This window comes from Corvus brachyrhynchos, unplaced genomic scaffold (assembly GCF_000691975.1).
Source record: "Corvus brachyrhynchos isolate BGI_N302 unplaced genomic scaffold, ASM69197v1 scaffold139, whole genome shotgun sequence".
Taxonomy (NCBI): Eukaryota; Metazoa; Chordata; class Aves; order Passeriformes; family Corvidae; genus Corvus; species Corvus brachyrhynchos.
Window position 1 is genome coordinate 919,265 of NW_008246062.1, and position 7,139 is coordinate 926,403.

The 7,139-nt window shown below is 50.9% G+C and overlaps 1 protein-coding gene across 2 annotated transcripts in view; it reads right to left on the reverse strand.

Moving 5' to 3' along the window:
• CNTFR (ciliary neurotrophic factor receptor) overlaps positions 1 to 5,601 on the reverse strand; it is a 198,194-nt gene extending 192,593 nt beyond the window's left edge. The window contains exon 1 of one of the 2 annotated variants that reach the window (XM_017746646.1): positions 5,347 to 5,601. The gene's annotated coding sequence lies outside the window, so the exon portion shown is untranslated. The remainder of the gene's footprint in view (positions 1 to 5,346) is intronic. The other variant, XM_017746644.1, reaches the window with a different exon arrangement.
• Positions 5,602 to 7,139: the final 1,538 nt, after the last annotated feature.

The following is a 7,139-nucleotide window of genomic DNA, read 5'->3' on the forward strand; positions in this document are numbered from 1 at the left end:
GCGCCGGCGGCTCGGTGTGCCTCCCCCCCCCCCCACCAGCTGGGCTCCCAAATACAGCAGCCTCCCACCCATATGTGTGTCTGGCAAGCTGGGGAGAGACAACAGGCTAGGCAAGGATTTCAAAGCTGAGAGGTCCCAGGCAGATTTGAATGGCCTCGGATTCACGGAGTGAAAATAACCCCCACTTTGGGGAGAAAAAATACCCAAAATGAACTTCATCCTAGTTCCTCAAGAACAAAGCAGTCCCATCCCCAAACCCACAGTTATCTGTGGGTGCACTTTACCGTAACACTGTTATTTCTGGAGCTCTTAGTTAAGTGAGAAGCCCAGAGGACTGGACAGAGCTTTTTTTGATCGAATTTCAGAGCAGCAGCATCCTTTTGTTGTCTCTCCTTCCTTTTAATGTATTTATTTTTCAAGCCCTTAGTTCAGTAGCACAGAGGAGGGTAAATCACACATTGATGGTGAAGTCTAGCACAGGCTGCCTCCTCTTTGCATCTGAGAACCACACGCTAACCACAGGAAAGGATGTGTCCTCATTATCACCAGCATTTTTTAGGCCCTAGACAAAAGGACTGTGGTGCAGAGTGTACCTAGAGCAAAATCAGATATAAGGCTGTTTTATTATACACGATATTGTTTGATTTCACAACCGAATCTCGCGCCTGTCCCCGAGGTACCCAACTCAGGCTGCTTTTCCAGGCAGGAGGGCAGCAATGCAGACCACCCCCTCTGTGCTGATCAGTTTGTGATGCTTCAGCACAGGCAGCAGCTCCCCATCCATCATCTCTAACACGGCACCCTAAAATGCTGCGTGCCCCCTGCAGCACTGGGACCCCATGGCAGGGGCACAGGGAGAGATGTGTGGGTCAGCCCTGCGTGGCAGGGTCCTGCAAGTTACTACAACCAGTCTCCAAGTTATTTGCATGTGTACTCCAGAGTCTGGGAATGCCACCAGAGACCAGGAGCAGCAGGAAAATACCAGGCTGTGACTTTGTGAACAAAATTAATTCATTGGCTTAACACCCACATAATTAAAAGCAGGCGCATCCCTCAGTAGCTGTTAGCATGGAGGTGTGCCTGGTGGTGTGTTCACTTTTGGGGGGCTGCAATACCACCTACAAAAGCAAAAGGAGTCCCTTTGCAGAGCCAGGTTGCTCATAGCACTGATGAAACACACAGGGAACATCCTCGCCCCAGGATCTATTTTATTTCCCATTGAAACAGGAGTAACAGTACCTCCTTCCTGCCAGTGAGGTCTGAGCCGCCCACTGCTTCTCTCTCCTGGCAGTTCAGAGGGCTCTGACAGCCATGGGGACCTCAGCCTTGAGAGAGGAGAGAATGCTTTTGCTCCCTGTTGCTGGGAATGGCAATGGGCCCTGCTCTCCAGACTCATCCATCAGCCTACTCCCTAGCTTTAGGTGGCTCCTACTGGCTCTTGGCACCACTGCTGGGAATGGGCAACTCCCGCTCTCGTCTCCTCACAGGGCAGACTGAACAATGGTTTTGATGGATGAACAGGCAGTGGGAGCAGCCCCAGAGGGAGCAACCCCCAGCCCCGCCTCTCAAAGGGGAATCCATCACCCACCACCCAGGTGTGGTCCTGCAGAGCTCCAGGCTGCAAGCTGCTTCCAGTATCAGGGAAAAGCCTCTCTTACCCAGCACTTCTTGTACCGCTTCCCGCAACAGTTCCCCCTCATGGGGTGTGTTGCATAGTATTTAAATACAAGCAGGTCTGGGCAAGCCAGATTTCAGCTGATCCCATGTCCCCTCTGTCAGGCAATGCTAAGAAAGGAGTCATGATTCCTCCACCAGCTGGTAGTACAGCATCATTTAATGCAAACCCTCACAGCCTTCCTCCTCCAGCCTCCCCCAGGCACAGAGCAGCAGAAAGTGATACCCCCCCCGGGAAAAGAGAGGAGATCTCCCACATAATGGGCACCAGTATTAATTCTTCCAACTGCTGCAGCGTTCCTTTCGTTCTGTGACTTTATGAACATCACTCGATGTTGGCAGCAGCCCCAGAGGGCATCACAAGTCACCTGAAAGGAAAAGAGCCTCCTCAAGCACCAGCATCTGGGCTGCCTCTGAGACAGAGGGCGGCAGCTCTGGCCGTGCATGGCCACACTGACCAGACAGCTCACAGCCACGGCACTGGATCAGCCATGCCTCAAGAGGGCTTTGATGACATCTTTAGGGTGTCATGGCTAATTAGAGCCCTGACTATACCCTCTAATTAGTTAACACTTTCAGACAAATCACCCTGTCCTCTTCAAACCACTTCACACCTCCAGATACATCCCTAATTGACTTGAAAGTTGACTCCGCACTTCTTCCCGGACCTCCTTCCATTTCACAAGGCATTTCAAAATAAATAAAGCCCTGCTCCTCAGTCCTGTCTCAGAGCCCAGCTGGGGAATTGCCCTCACATCCGCACAGGCATGCACCTGCACGACCTGACACAAAACCTCCATCACAGGCACAAAGCAAATGCTCTGACGCAGCAGCAGCATCGTCCCCCTCTGATCTCCGGTTTCTAGCCATCCTAGTGCTACTTTCAACAACAGACAGCAAAGCTTTTTCTTACAGAACAGGAGTGTTTGCGATGCGTCAGTGTCCTACTAAAAATACTGCCCGGGGGCTTGCGAGAGAAGCAGGGTTCCAGCAAAGGAGCCTGGTATCTGGCAACAGAAGGCATTAGAAAAAACCCCAACCACTGAGAACTTAATATGCCAGAATGTTATCAAGTGCCAGCATTTCAATCCAGAAGCTTGATTTCTGTTTTCATTAGGTAATGAACAAACTGAAATGATCCAAATGTTTTCAGTTTCCCAATAGCACAGAATTTGAAGTAGATAGGCAACCCCCCCCCACCATCATAACTGCAAACATGCTGAACAAAAACTACCAAAATTCATAGAAGATAAATATTGAGCCCTTAAAACCCTGCTATGAGAACAATGTCTCTTTATTTGCTTTCTGCGAGGTTTGTTATAACAAGAGAGAAAGACTCCAGTATACAGTGTTTTAATATATATACACACATTCACAGCTGGAATAATAGATTTTAAGGACTGAAGACAATATTACAGCTGGATGTATGCAGAAATGCATAAACATACCTTCAAAAACATATTCTTTGCACTCTACCCAGATATGTAGACGGACAAATATATAATACACACACACACTCTCCATGTTTCAGATCGATCAGAACCATTCATTAAATCAGACTCTCTAAAGTTTCTGCTGCTTTGGGAAAACATGACCCTGAGGAGACATCACGCATGAACTTAACAACCAGCAGAAAATGAAACCATAACACGCTGCATCTTGAAAGCCAGCCCTGAATCTAAGTTAATCCCTGCTCTGGACAATGCCTCTAGAGAGGCATTAAAACCATGCTAAGGTGTTTTCCTGGATTTCCCAGATTCCCCGGAGATTCCCTGGCACTCTGGCCGCATCCATCTCCTCCTCACTTTGGAGATGTTTCCGGCTGAGCGCTTCCATCCTTACTCCTGCTGCTTCCATGGTCAGTGACAGACAGACCCAGTGGAGCAGCATCTGGAGAGCTGTGTCCTTCCCTGGCAGCAGGACGAGTTACCGGGACAGCTCGTGGGGTTTAACACTCATAATCCTACAAAATGTGCAGGGGAATGATGTACCTGCAGGGGGATGATGTACGGGGCTTGAAGGGTCAAGAGCAGCTTTGCAACCTCCTCTCCCATGCCCAACAAAGGAATTCCAGCAGATCTCGTGCCCCCTAGTGTCATCCTGGCGAACGGACTGACACCGGGTACCGCCAAGCTCCGGGTACCACCTGGCCCAGGCAGTGCCCTTGCTTATCCCACATCGAAGCTGCCACCGTGTCCTGCTGGCACCTAGAGCACAGTGAAACGCCATTCCCAGCAGTTCATGTAAAGGACAGTGTAAGCTTGCTGTCCCTCCCCAGCACCCCGGGGCACCCACACCCCCCCAAGTGTCCCCATGACCATCACGGTGCCTCCTCCATTCTGCTCTGGAGTAGCCCCGGCAAGATCTGCCCCTCCATCAGATGGCCCACACAGTGTCCCTGGAGAAGGGCCAAGAGGAGGAGGCAGAGAGCATCTGCAGTGGACACTGTCCAGAACACAACTCCTCCTAAAAATAGATAGACCCTGAAAGGGCACAGCCCTTCCAGGGAATGGGAATGCTCAGTGCTAGGAGCTCAGGGTTTGGCATGATAAAACTTCAAAGTGCACGAATGCAAGGCACTTTCTCACCCTGTTTCATCCCCATGAGAGCACCTGTGGCATCAGGCTCTGGCTACGAGCATGAGAAGCAATACGCAAAAATCAGCCCAGAACCCAGCATCCCTGACTGCCAGCCTGCTCTGACCAAAGATCCAGCATCTCCTTGAAAAATGCCCATGCTGACTGCAGCACTAATGAGTGCAACGGAGAGCAGACCCCACACACAGAGCACCTAAACAAGAGCTGTGTGCTGGAAAGGTGCACAGGAAATGTGCATGCATGTGCCTCAGTTTCCCCATCTGCCCAGCTTACCTTCTCTTATTTTCCTCCTCCCTCCTGTTCAACTATTAGTTCTTGTGGGAAGAGGCACCCCAGAAATACACCTAGACCTCCGTCCCCTTCCAGCATCTGCTAGCAGCATGCAAGCAAACCTCGGTAACCCATCACCAAAATTTGGAGGAATTCTCCCCAGGGCACTGACCTGAGTATGCTGCTTTCTTCTGCAACACCGAGCAGGGACTATAGCTTAGAATAATGGGGAAGTAACTCAGTTCAGTGCTGACAAAGCATCACAAGCCCCAGCGGGGTGGGAGGGGAGGAGGTGTCCTTCCCTCACGCTGCCATGCCTGGTATACATCATGTTTAGGGCCAGGCATACGTCACCGACACAAAATGGACAAATTGGAGGGATTTCAGAAAAATGAGCGACAAAAATGATCAGGAGGCAGAAGGGATTGATTTACAAGGGGAGATTAAAAAGCTGGGCTGAGCAAGTACTGACTGCAAAAAGCAGTTGGATGTTAATCTGCAAATGGGATGAAAACAATCTGGGAAGGAGTAATTTAGCATCTTCATCAGCATTGGGATGAAATGAGGGGGAACTCAGGGCTGAGTGGGCAGGGAAAAAAATCCCAAATCAACCCAAAAACTCCTTTCCTAGTTATGCATGACTGTCTCCATCAAAACACTCAAAGTCCCCAAAACTCACTCTGCCTCGGACAAGGACCCTCGGGAGCAGCTGAGCCTGTGCATGCACACACACACACACAGAGACAGGCACACACACAGAAACACACACAGGCACACACAGAGCCCTTTCCCAGCCCTGACTCACACTCAGGAAAGCAGCAGGGCCGCCACGATTGCCGGAGAGGATGGAGGCTTCACGCTTGCAGCGAAGCAGCGGAGAGCGAAGGCTAGAGCTGCTGGGAGCAGTGGGAAGGTCCCTGCAGAAGGATGCTTTTGCACTCCCGGGTCTTCACAGGAGAAAGGTGCTGAGATGGCTTCCTGCAAAGTGGCAGGAGTGAGCTCAGCTGCAAGCACTGAGATATTTACACACAAACAGCACATTACTCAGCAACTCCCATTTGTCAGGCATAATGGCAGCGGCAGCAATAATAAGCCACAGAGCTGAGAGACAGGCTCCCCAGGCACACACCCAGCCCCAGCGTGAGCTGGAGCAGGATGCATGCCTCCAGCTTGCAGGGAATTAACTGAGAGTGGCCAGGAGCTGGGGCTTGCACCCACAAAACTCCTGCTGCTGGCTTCAGAAACTCAGTCACGTCTCCGAAAGCTAAGCCTTGGCTGCACAGTTATTTGAATGTGTGTGTGCATCACAAGCTTTGTGGCTTTGAGAGGTACAAGGGCTTTTCCCTTCCCTAGCCCAGGAGGTGCTGAGCACTTTTCAAGTGGAAGGGGATGCAGAGTCCTGGCAGGATGGGGTCCTCTTGGGGTAAATCAGACCAAAGATAATGTACGATCATTAGATCACGGCTTGGCCTGCTCTGACAAGAGGCTCTGATAAACTTATCTTGAGGAGCTGTCGCAAGGAAGTCTGCCAGGCATGGGGCTCTCATTTCTAAAGCTCAGCCAGTCTTGGGAAAGACCATCCGCTGCAGTGAACCCCAGAGACCTCTGGTCCCAGGACCTGGTCTCAGCGTGCTGCCTGATCAGACACGAGCATCCCTTGCACGTCTCCAGACATCACAGCAAAGCTCCAACTCCTCATAGAGGGGCAGGGCAGGGAGCTGAGAGCAAGAACGGCTGCTCCCACGTATTTGCACATTTTGCAGGAAGCAGCCAATGTCAGTGCCTTGCTGCCTGCACACACGGCCAGTGGGACCGGCAGCAGCATGTGCAGGTCCCGTCCCTCACCCAAGTACACAACGTGGTGCACTGAGAGCAGGCACAGTCAGTGAAATTTGCTAAATCCGAGCAGAAGTCAGCAAGTTCCCGAGCAAAAAGCAATCCGAGAAAAGGACCTCCTCAACCATCCCGCAAATTAAAACACAAAGAGATGGGGAAAAAAACTGAACAGCTTTGCAGGCAATCCCCTTTCTGTAACCTGCACTCTAAACAGACCCTGCACATGTGTCTGTAAGTGCGGGGTGGGGAAGGATAACAGAGTGAAGAAGTGCCGATCGTTATACCAAAAAAGTTTAGTGGTTAAAGAAACAACTGCCGGAGGAGCCAGGGAAGCTGGAACATGCAGACCTGGTTCTGTCCCCAGTGAAGGCAGCACAAACTGGCTCACGAACTGATTGGAGTCACAACTCGTTTTTAAGATTGCAGTGGGGGAAGTCACCAAGATGTGGAAATGTCAGGGAGTTTTGTGCAGCATAGGGATCGGTGTGTATTATGCAATTCTAGAAAGCAGCCCTTGTACTCACGCTCGGGATGAACTGCCTGCCTAGCCCAGGGAGAGCAGTTCCCCAGAAGCGCCATGCAGACACTTTCCTTATAAAATCACACTTGGGAAAAAAAAAAATCAAAGAAGGAAAAAAAAAATATAAAAGAAAATCTGAACTGCCACAGCAGAGAAGAAGGCAGGTTGCGCCTTCGGAGAGACGGAGGAGAAGCCTGCTCTCCCGCCCAGGAAATCCACGGGCTCCGGTTTACAAAGAGCCT